This window comes from Ptychodera flava, chromosome 13 (genome assembly GCF_041260155.1).
Source record: "Ptychodera flava strain L36383 chromosome 13, AS_Pfla_20210202, whole genome shotgun sequence".
NCBI classification, from domain to species: Eukaryota; Metazoa; Hemichordata; class Enteropneusta; family Ptychoderidae; genus Ptychodera; species Ptychodera flava.
The window spans coordinates 24,483,426-24,495,856 of record NC_091940.1 but is presented as its reverse complement, the minus strand read 5'-3'; the positions used below and the strand labels follow the sequence as shown (position 1 = coordinate 24,495,856).

Below are 12,431 nucleotides of genomic sequence, written 5' to 3'. Positions count from 1 at the left end.
AGAGAGAGAGAGACAGAGACAGAGAGAGACAGAGAGAGACAGAGAGAGACAGAGACAGAGAGAGACAGAGAGAGAGAGAGATTTTTTGAGCCGTTGTACGTCACCCTACAGGTATAGTTAAAGACTATACAATTATTTCCTTACTTTTCTTTTTATTATTCTTCATTAAAAGATGTGGGATGACAATCAAAGCAAATCTCTGTGATTTAATAAATTTAATTATAATGCCAAATTGATATGTGATGAAATATACGACACTTTCACCGAGATCGCCCGATGTTCAAATAAAGAACATCGTCTTTTGGGGGTCACATTTGATAAATTCAATGTTCCAAAATCTGTAAAAGAGCAACTCGCGGCTTAACCAATGCTTCTTTCGGGAGTGGCGCAATCGTTCCCTTCTATAACTACAAGGAGGCCAGACACTCATTGTACAGACACATGCCAAAGGAGAAAACATGCTTCTAACAATTGGACAGAACAACAAAACAAGAACGAGAGTTAGTGCATTGAGTGCCGCTGTGTATTCGCCCTGAAAGTGTGTGTACACACGGCCCCATGCATACCATGCCTCCACGCGCCATCGAATAGCACATGCCGTGCTTGCAGGCACGGCGGCACGACGAAACTTCATACCACGACGTGTAAGAGAGAGAGAGAGAGAGAGAGAGAGAGAGAGAGAGAGAGAGAGAGAGAGAGAGAGAGAGAGAGAGGAAATAGAGGAAAAGAAAAAGATGTCGCCGATAAGTGAAAAAAATCAGTCCAAAAGTGAAAATATCAGCGTTCTTTCTAGTAGTCAAAACTTTATACAAAAATGGTTCAGCGATGAATCGTCTACGGCGTTATGATAGCTCAACACAAACCCTCAGCGAGCGGTTCAGAATCTATGAAAGGACACCAAGGTAAGCAGAAATTCCATTGACTCGTCTTTATGACCCGTGAAACACGTGGCATGCTTACCCAGAGCTTCAAACAAGTCTTTAAAACTCACTCGTCGCGGTCTACAACGACCATGTGTTTTCAAAACAAACTGAATGAAATCGAGCCGGGATATCCTTTCAGAGACTGGCAACCAGGCGGTAAGGCACCCCACCTTTTTGAGCTCTGGCAAAAAAAAGAGAAAGCTTGTTTGACAAGTAAGACAACTTCTTTACTTTCAGGATAATTGCAAAACAGTTATTTGGGGAAAACACAGGAGCGGCCCTCGCGTCCAATTATCCCTTACCCGTGAAAAGGTTGCATTTTCGCCTGCGCGCAATCCAATACCCTCGCTGTGCACACACGCTAAAACCCGAAAAGTCGCATCGGCATGTTCCGTTTCATGCACACGTTCTGTTTACCGAGGAAATTATAAGCCTTTCAGGAAACATGTTCCGTCGAAAATATTTGACGCAAAATTTGTAAACTACTACATTCTTTGGCGACTTAAAAAAAGTCTAGTAGATTTCAGTCCGTCGGATTGTTTGGTCAAATCATGGCGAAAGGAAGGCCAACCATAGTCACCTTAATATGTTAGATACACACACTTCTCTTTTTTCAATGCTGTTTGATGCCTTTGTCAAGCTATGTTGAGCTTACAAAGAAAATACACCACTGGACACCGAAGTAAGCCACTGAAACCCCTCTTCTGCCATCAAGGAATTTCGATGTTGCAAATCCGCTACCGTTTAATAAACCACCGGTTAGGTAGTTTGCGAGGAGAAAACATAATTTACAGATCAACAGCAGATGTGGGTAAATTTGTAAAGATTTATTCAAAAGTTGACGAGCAAAGGACGTATTACAGCCACGAAAGGGAAAGAAAATCGCATTAAAGAATGTGATTGTTAAAATCATTCCTTTTTTTACCAAATCACGCCTGCATCCATTGTATTCTTAATATGCGATTTCTATTGTCTTCTGTGATTGTTGTCACGCTTGACCGACAGTACCGGTTCAAGTTTCGACTGCCGTTTTGATCCGATTATAAATTTCCTAGACTTCCGTGCGATCAATTTCACCGTTTCCCGGGCTGCGTCGTCGCGTCTGTTTGGACTGGCAAAAACAAAAAACCTGTCTGGTGGATGAAATATCGCCCCATCGATCCAACAACGACCGTGTCTGCTGACGCATCTTCGTCTTGCGGTGGCAACGTTTCAAATCTGTAACCAATGCTGAACACCCCGGGCATTTTTCATAGTCCACTGGAATCGGAATCCAGGGGGTTCGTGTCACGTTTAAGTTCAATGAGAAAGTAATCTTACGTTCTTAGAAACAGTCGACGTCGCTTGCCGTCATTTGTAAATATTTTTTGAGTACTCTGGTAGAATCGTAATACCTAACAGCGAAACATCAACGCGAAAGATGGTAAAATTGTAACTTCTACATATCAGCGGTTGTCACTAGACTTTCCTTCATTGACTCAGTTAATAAAAAGTAACCTCATAATATGACAAGCATTCACTTATCCCCTTTCTCTATTACTGACACAGGGATAACGTCATAGGATCAAAGCAGTGGGCAAATTCGTTTTTTTTAACGAATTTCAAATCGCGCGCGAAAAGCGTGGACATTTGTTACGATGGATAAAACACATCGCTCGTAAAAAAACGCACTCGAAATACTTTGTCTAAAAGGTGATAATTAGTGAAATGCACTTGATGTGATATAGTTTGGCTGCATCTAATTATTTGGGAAAAAGAGATTCGAATTAGCTTAATGAGATTTACCCCACCGAATATGCAGATTTGACGTTATCGTAAGAAATTTACAGAGAACCATGCTATTGTACTACCTCCCGCCATCTTGCGAGACGTCAAGCGCGATGTTTCCCCATAAGACTCGTCCATTTGTCACCGACGTTTGTAAGTATTCGTTTTGTGAAATGGGGCAGCAAAGACTGTTTCAACACAATCAAAGGCCTGGTTTACCCCAATGTCATTAGGAGATGACAAGAACATAAATATTCCGAGCAAGCCGTCCGCGATACCTCGACAGCTACAGCAGTTCGGATACACTGAACTCATAATCAAGCACACACTTCCACATCGTATATCAAATCACACAAAGTTACTTTAAAAATGTGTGTATGCAATGAATACACTATTGTTGAGAGAGAGAGAGAGAGAGAGAGAGAGAGAGAGAGAGAGAGAGAGAGAGAGAGAGAGAGAGAGAGAGAGAGAGAGAGAGAGAGAGAGATGCCAAGCATCAAGCAGCAAAATCTATCCTCTCCACTTCTTCACTTCAGATTTATTTTTTATCTCGACGTTTCGAGACAGTAATGTGAATTCATCAAGGTTAAAAATAAAGAAATGAAAGGAACAAATCATAAAAATACCATATATATATATATATATATATATATATATATATATATATATATATATATATATATATGAAATAAACTATTATATATATAAATTAAAACGAATATATTTAATATATAAATGTACACATAAACTTCATTTTATGATACATTGGTATATTTTTGTGTGTATATTTGTATGTATACATGTATGTATATCTGTATATATAATGTACACACATGTCTACATAACTTCCCTGCAATGGCGATATATCGTGAGCCCATTTCATCAACTGCACCGGGCTGCTTCTACCCTCATAAATTCATGAATGACAGAAAAAATGTTACAAGTTGGATGCAGTAAAGCGATGAAAAAGTATACATTTGATCTGCCTACCCGCCTATTATTTACACACCGAACAATTTGCGTTTTCTGCAACAACTGTAATGGGGGGAAAACCACTGACCGCTATAAAGTTTATTGCCTTGCGATATTACCTTCGCTTTATTAAGTTTGAGTTGCTTTAAATCACCCACGGCCGACCACTTAGCAACGAGATGAACCGCAGTGAGAAAGCATTAATTTCTTGCCGTACCAAAATTAAAATGACAATCCGTTTTTTTCCGTACTATGTTGAATTCTTTCATGTTCAAAAATGAAAGTGGTTTTCACCTGTATGCCTTTTTGTCGCGTCACCGCTTTGCAGTTAAAGGTAAATTGAGAATTATCTATGATAGAAGATTTACGCAGGGTTAGTAAGACATACAGTTCATTATTTATGGCAGTAGTTCGTTTAGTTTTAAGATGCTTCTTATCGATGTAGACTATCTGAGGAAGACGCAGGCGTCTGATAGTGGATTGTGTCGGCACGTCAGTTATCATTGCCCCTCGATTCAGTACGCAGCATAACAAAATACTGGCAACACACGTCCCGGGCTTGTGCCACCTGCGTAATATGCTGTCCATCACTAGATTCACGAGATTCGAGAGCGCTGCGTCTGTCTGTGTCGTGATGTTGTTGAAGCGAACGTTTGCCAGGCGCAAGGGGGTGCTGCGTGACGGCAGACTTTCTCCAGCCGCCTTGAGGTGCTGAGCCGCGCCCACGTGCACTTTTTTTTTCACAAAGTCGACAGCTGAATTGAATTGCAACACGGCGAACAGAGGAATTCAAGCTCAACCCACACACCCTGATGAGTTTTGACATTAACAGGGACCTGCATGATTGAGTAAATTAATGAAAAAGAAAAATCCGCTCGACTGCCCTTAAAATCGTTAATTTCATTTTGCAACTAGGATCAGTTTATTGTATTTTTCTTGTCAACTACACCAGATGAAATATAACATACAAAAGCCACGATGCTTGTCAATTTATTCTTGCATTGCGGTTACCACACCCGCATCGTGCAAGGTGATCAAATCCACTGAACGCCTGAGTGCCACATTTAACGAAACACTCTCGTCTTTTGTGGAAATGTACATTGCCGTGGCAATTTAGAGTTAATTTCGATTGCTACAACTGGCCAAACATCGGCAAATTTATGATATTAGTTCAAAGCGACCTTTCCAGTTTGGGGGTAATATTTTATAAAAATATGACACTGTTGGAGAAGCAATATGGGCGAATCAAAAATGGAAAAAATTCTTTACCCGAAATGAATATACATGCATACGTTTATTTCAGTTGCCCTATTGCGCATTTTAACGTAACTATTTCTAGGTCGGCAGCCGATATTTATAATTGTCTGCAAATTGTCTATATTTTGTGAAATAGATTAACTTATGACTAACTGTCTGATTGCGTGGATCATACTTCGAATTTACTACATGAATGACAATGACAGTTTTTTTAGTGTTAGTCCTCAGTCATCTTTTGGGGACAGAAGAAATTTCTACCCGTATATGTTGTCTATTTTAAAAAGGAATATTTTCTGTGCACAGTTCCCCCGAAAATCGTCCAAGGGGTAGCCAACTCGGCGATCCAGAATTAACATCCATGGAAAGGTCCGTGAAGCGACCGTAATGTATTTTCATTGGCAGTCATGCAGTTGGCGGGATTCTTCACTCAGTGACAGGTATGAGTTGTGGTTCATCAATGCTTTCTTTTCAAATCCAAACGTTCATCATGTACAGCGTTCCTGAAAAGAAAATGATATTTAGTCAGTACCGTTGTTATTTTACCTTATTTGTGATGAGTTTCCGTTAAAATAACAGTGCATATCAACGAGGTGTGACATTTTTACCAATTCTTTTTTATCTTCGCAATGTTATGAACGACGGAATGGGAAATTCACTCGACAACGTAAGATATACCTCGTACAATTATGCCATACATAGTTCTCAAAGTTTGTATAAGAGCAATGATATATTTTGCCAACGATTTTTTTTCCGTTGAAGTTTATATTTTAGAAATGCGATGGAAGATTACACTCAACCATCAGTGCAAAATTTTCAAGCTATGTGATCGAAATAATAATATTCCGACCAGTTTGTAACCGAAAGCCTTTATGCTGATCCTTGATAAACAATCACAAATATCACGTCTGAAGTGACCGATACTAGAAAAACCGCATAGAATCATCTTTCATTAGCCATTCTCTCCTGTTGTAGAAAATGTAGTACGCATATACAGTTAGAGCTGTCTGTGTACTATTCCGCGGGAAGCTTCTCATCGTTTGACTGGACAATGTGTGCTTCGCTTTGGTTCTGAAATAAAAATGACACGCCAGAATACTTCCATGGTATTTTTGTCGATGAAATTGCCATTGGCGTTGATGGGCGTGTCAGAAGTACAAGGTCACAGGTGTGATCCCTCTTCTTATACTCGAGTTGACGTTTGACAGTTGGGTTTTCTGTGGTTAACGTGACATACATGAACGCGGGGAGAGTGCCCTTCTCTGTAATAATTAAGCAATTCGATGAGTGCTATTCAAAGTGAAATTAACAGACTCGATAAACGCATAACGAAATGCAAATGTTAGCATAATTAATGTCAAGATCATCAAACCGGCGGCATGTAATCACTTGCCTGCCTTTATTAATTTGTTGGTTTTCCTCGGAACAAATCGTCGGAAGTTTACCGATTGCGGACTGTATTAATATACAGTTTGGAGAACGCTTCCGATGAAGGAATGAAAGATTGCTGTGCCGAGTGTATTATCTGCGATAAACGCCGAGTACATTTGCAGTCGATATTGTAGTAAATGGCGACAACGGTCCAGAGTTTGTCAAAGGACATTTAATACGGAAAGCCGAAAAACAAATGTTTTGCACGTATGCTACCACTTAGACTAATCCAATTAGTATTGTCATGGTATTGGCATTACATCGAGTGGAAATGTTAGCTTCAAATCCGTCCTTGAGAATCAGGGAAAAATCTTATTTTAGATATTTTTGACAATGAACTTTGACCGTATTAACTCCATATTCTGGTATTCTGATATCGCATTGCAAACACAGATAATTAAACGTGCAGCCTTAACACATGTAACAGGTACAAAGCAACTCTCTTTCGCCGTTATTTTCATAAATTTCGTATTGTTTGAGAAGTTGCTCACATCGTTAAGCATGCACGTGGAGACATTACTGAATGAATGATCGAAAACAAAGAGACAAGAGCAACCCAGCTGACAGGCGGAATGCAACGAAAGGGAAATTTCTGGTGTCCAGCAGAAATTTATGCTAATAAGCCAACGGCTGTTTCAGCAAGCTGTCATCCTCCGTGCACAGCACATTACAATTAGGCTGTTTAACCTGTCCTCGTACCACACATCGAGATTATTTGATTTCGTCGTTGATTTTTAAGAAGGTATTTCATTTTTTTCTTTTGTTGACAGAAAACCTTGCCGAAGAGAGCGAAATTGCGCTAGATATGTACAAAACCTGTTCGGCGGTTTTTTCAGCTGAAATCACGCTAAACCGATTATTTATTAACTGCGTAAAATTTTTATATGTTAACTGCATCTTTCATGCCGAATGGATGGGTAAACTGATTACTGGAGACAGGGGATAATTGATCAGCTCGCACTCATTTATAGGAACAGCAGTCGTCACTTTTGATAAAACTGTTTGATAGAACAACTACATTTTCTTTTCGCCTTTCCCGAAAGTGTGTTTCAATACAGAGTATTGGCCTTGCAAGTACAAACAAAATTTCTGTAACATTGTACTGAGGATTAATGATTTTATTCTGGACGAAAATTTCATTTGTCAACAATAACATTGGATAATATACATGACTTGTGCAGGTCATTTTTGACAATTCGCCACAAGACATTTTGACATAGTTTTCAGAAAGAGAAAAAGAATGAAAATTGAACCATTCTCACTAAAATTTTGGAATGTCAATGTACTTTCAACGTTGTCACTTTCCAGCGAAGCTTAAAAACATAATTTATTTTGATCATATTTGTCATTTGCTGGGTAGAATACTAAAACCGGGAATCCCGGTCAGAGGTTAAAACAAGCGTTTCATCCTGGCATCTCTAACTTTCTTTCCTGTGCTTGTCTTCCTTCGTCTGATTGTCTTGGCGACATCGGCTGGCAAGTAGCGTCTCACGCATACCCTAAGTAATTTGTAGATGTTCCCTATTATGGCATGTAAGAGGGGAAAATAGGGAGGAGGGGTGACAGTAGGGAGGGGCAAAGGGACTTGAGGGCTATGTATGACGGCATAACAATAAGCGTGCAACTGTAAAAAAGAATGAATGACCTTAAAATGGAAAATACTTCTCTGGAATTCGTGTTCCTGATTTACTACTATATCGGCAAACTGACGACCATCAAATTGGCAGGAATTCGTCTAATTCTGATATATTGCGCCGGCCAAATCAAAGCTAAAATAGCTACAGGGTGTTTTTGTGATAAGCGTTTTTTAATTCCGATTTGTATATATAAACGATTTTGCCGATCTACTTCGCGGGCATGAACAGCGCTACTTCGCACCGTGTCAGCTTGGAAAAAGAGAGTTTTTTTCAACCGCTATCTTCCATTGCTAAGATACAGGCCATGCCTTCAAGCAGCGATTTGTTTGACGTGTGGAGAAATGAGAGAGGGGGAAAATGTTTGCTCTTCAACTGGAAATGGATTCCCGTCTATTTTATTTCGGGCAGCGTGACGTGGTTCCAGCTGCAACTGGGAAAATGCCAAGCCTTCCATTAATCGTAATTTATCAAATTTACGTTGTCATAAACTGTTGTTGTCTGCATACTTATCAGCTATACGGGCCAAAGCTGGGAGTCAGTAATACTCAGATATTACAATTCTGATAGCGTCTAAAACAACAAACGTTCCGGGCAACGCTGCCTGGATTTTAATACCGACTATTTGTCAACGTAATTGGCACATTTTATCGATTTTTATATGTAAATATGTTTGGTCCCCGCTGCCGCCCAGTGCACTAATTCCATTCTAGCTATCGGACGAAAAGAAGCGAAAAATCACAAAATCGTCCGTTGGAGAGCCTTGCGTGAATGCTTATTGCAATATTGCTTTCACAACCTGTCTAATGCAATTTTTCATCATTGTTCATCATCCGATTAAGAGATAATAGAAGCCCCGCGCAAATTCCGTCGCGACGTACTCAAATTGCAGAACAAATAAGCTTACATTCAGCGCTCCTACGTATGTGTGTTTGCCGCTCGCGTGTCCAAAAGAGAACTTGTTTCTCGAGTTTTCAAAAAAAAACAGAAGAGAGTTGCAATGAACATATTATATTCTCCAACCAAGCACAATCTCGTGAAAAGATTGAGTAATTTATTCAGCAAGTTGCCCTATCAAACCTTAGCGGTGATCTATTTTGCATAAACTTTACGTTTACCCTCCCTCTCTGTTAATACTCTCGCTCTGTGCTGAAGCATTTTCGGCGTTTAAATGAATTTTCGGTGTATCAGTCCTGAAAAGTTTTTCTGAAGCTTAGATAAGCTAGTCCACGCTGGTTCCAACGAGTGTTCGGATTGGTTGACACATGCATCAGCGTGCCTGTCATTATCACATAGGTTGGATTCGGATTGCAATTTACGGCTGGTTCTGGTATTTGTCGTCCTATTTGTCTCAGCTTCGGGCACAGCTACCGAGTCTTTTCCTACCCCAAGGCTAGTTAGAAGGCGACCACCCAATGATGACTTAGAAAAACTACAACATGACTGTCGAGTTGCGTACAATGTCATGTGTTTACATATTTTGGGTGTCGCAGAGAAGGAATTAATTTCAGGAGATTTCTTTGGATTAGTCCAGCAGGCATAAATTAATGATATAAACATGGAGAAATCCGTTTAGCTACTATGATTCATGCATGGACTTTACTCATTGTACTGTGGCTGGCATACATCATGGGGGACAATTAGGCTTTTGGCTGATGCATGAAAGATGCAGGCCGCTGCATATACGTGGCAAAGTGTAAAATGTCACTCGGTCGTAATCCCGTGCATGGTATTGTCTTGTTCTTCTCTGCAAAGTTCAGCACTCCCTTCAGCAATTTACGACCTTTTTGCTTTTTACTTTTAATGTCAGTCCCGGTGTCAGATACGCCGCTGTAACGCATTGCTGGAGTCGGGCGCGACATTTCGATGAGAAATGATAGCGAGGGAATCGAACCGAAACAGTCGCCCAGCCATGGCCGGGCACGCTCGTGTCATTTCGATGCCGTCTCTGCAAGATGACACCGCAAGGACAGTCGAGTGACGATGGCAACGTTTCGTCATTTATGCTGACAACACTGCCGCAGCCTTTTATTCGTCAAAAATGACGTACAGTATCTTTGCTGACTAATTTTGTTAGACTTCACAAGCATAACATCATGATGACGTTATTAGTTCCACTCGACATACACCACGACCACAAGAGATATCTCTTTTGAAAATTTCGCACGCTGCAATAATTTTGAATTGATTCGACAAACATAGCAATACAGCTGTCTCGCCAAAACATAGCGATACCTGACTTATTGCCTAGATACTGTTGCTATAGTATGTGAGACTGTGTGTGTGTATGTATGTATGTATGTATGTATGTATGTATGTATGTATGTATGTATGTATGTATGTATGTATGTATGTATGTATGTATGTACGTATGTATGTATGTATGTCTTTTTATCTCTCTATCAATCTAACTTATCTATCTATCTATCTATCCATCCATCTATCTATCTATCTATCTATCTATCTATCTATCTATCTATCTATCTATCTATCTATCTATCTATCTATCTATCTATCTATCTATCTATCTATCTATCTATCTATCTATCTATCTATCTATCTATCTATCTATCTATCTATCTATCTATCTATCTATTGTCTGCCTGTCTTTCAATCTCATTGTCTACCGGTAGTCTGCTGTGTGTTGTTGAAACGGGATCATTTGGTTGGCGCGATGCTATATCATTTAAATATGAAGGCACGTTTGGTGTACGATCTGATCCGATTGGAATCTGGCACAGCGAGAGTGGACACATTGCTCTCAACACAGCGACTAGACAGTTGAACAACATGACGACAATATATACTTCAAATGCCTGTAGCTCAACAGATCTGCAATAAAAAAATTCGCTGACGTCACTGTGAACGAGGAACGTAATAATTTTGTAATGGTACCGAACAAGTATGTGTTTTCATTGACATGCCTTTAGGAAATGGGATAGGTAGGCCGCGGTCCTTTTTAAAGTTTTATTTTTATTGGATGTGACCTAGTGAGAAAAAAAAACAGCGAAATTTGGCGAAATTATACTGAAATTTTTAAAAGTGGGTAAAATTTAAGGTGGGAGGTTTTTAAATAGGTTAGGTCGGGTTACCAATTATTTTCATTTAGTCTGTGCCAGTGTATGTGTGTATCGCGATCGGTACATCATCAAATTTTTTGAAGACCACTTAAAGCATATGAAGCGAGCCTGGGATTGCGCCTCGGGGACAGATATTCGGATTCTCTAATTTTTATAGTACTTCTGTGGTTTACCACTTGTGGGGCCCATTTTAAAGATCTTGGAGTGAGTGTAGTTACTGCGGTCTCAGTCTACGGGAAAATTTGGAAATCTAAATTTTCCCATAGAGTTAACACGGAGATAGCAGCCATTTTGAATTGCTAATAATAGAAAAAAATGTTGGGTAATTTATGTCTCTAGTAACAAAATTTGCACGATTACCCTAATTCTAATTCAGATCTTCATTTGGAATGAGAACACTTGAAAGTTTCTCTCAGGAAAGTTTGAGTGAAAGTTTCAGTATTTCAGTTTCGAGGGGGCATACTACCTTGCAGCTTGTGCTGGTGAGACTTACCAGTGTGACCGTGACGTCACCAGTATGCAAATGTGCTTTCCACTCCAAAAACATAACCAAATGCATTTGAAAGATCGGCCAGCGCAGAGGTTGGCAGTTACCAACTCAACATATCATCATAATTCTGAAAGACCAAAATATTGTGGGAACCACTGCTTGTGACGTTCCCGCTCTCATTTGCTAACACACCTGCCAACATGAAATTACCAGTGTAGATATAATCACGAGATTTTTTGTGTTTGTAATCATAGAAATTTACAATTTATCATTTCAGGTGATTATCTATACCGGAGGATGAAGCTGTTCACGAGAAAATGGCGAAGTCATAAACATGAAATACGTCTGGGATGTGAGAGGTTTTCTCCATTTTTTTTTTTCAATTTCGCATTTACCGATCACACAAAATGTCCGCCCACACACAGCACTGGGTAGTCAGATCGACTTTCATTCATTGAAGAAATCATTATAGCTTCTGGACGATGTAATAAAATAATTATTTCATTGTTTAACCACTTTCGGGTGCAACCTGTCTTCATCTAGGGGCATGCGTAGTATCACCCTTCAGTCACTGGAAGCAGAAGATCGCGTATATTGTCCCCGTCTCCCGGTGTGATTCGCCAGCGGGACTGGGAAACGTTTTGTTAAACGGTTTACATTACAGGAAAAAAATTGAGATAACCTACTGCCTCGTCTGAATCGCGAAAAAATAATAAAACGTGACTGAAGGTAAAACACACTGGCTGGTAATTAACAGGCACTAGCGTGGAGATACGTACAGGCCGTGCGATTCTGCGCTAAATCCGTTATTTTACGTTTTTTGGAACACTTTAAACCCGTCCGAAAGGAGAGAAAGTCGTCAGTCAATGCAAAATGTAAA

At 39.8% G+C, this 12,431-nt stretch overlaps 1 long non-coding RNA gene across 1 annotated transcript; it reads left to right on the top strand.

The window, feature by feature from the left end:
• The first annotated feature begins 707 nt into the window (after positions 1-707).
• On the top strand, positions 708-12,106 carry LOC139147899 (uncharacterized). The gene is made up of 3 exons (XR_011555829.1): positions 708-902; positions 5,223-5,356; positions 11,829-12,106. It is a non-coding gene; the product is annotated as an uncharacterized lncRNA (long non-coding RNA).
• The last annotated feature ends 325 nt before the right edge of the window (positions 12,107-12,431 follow it).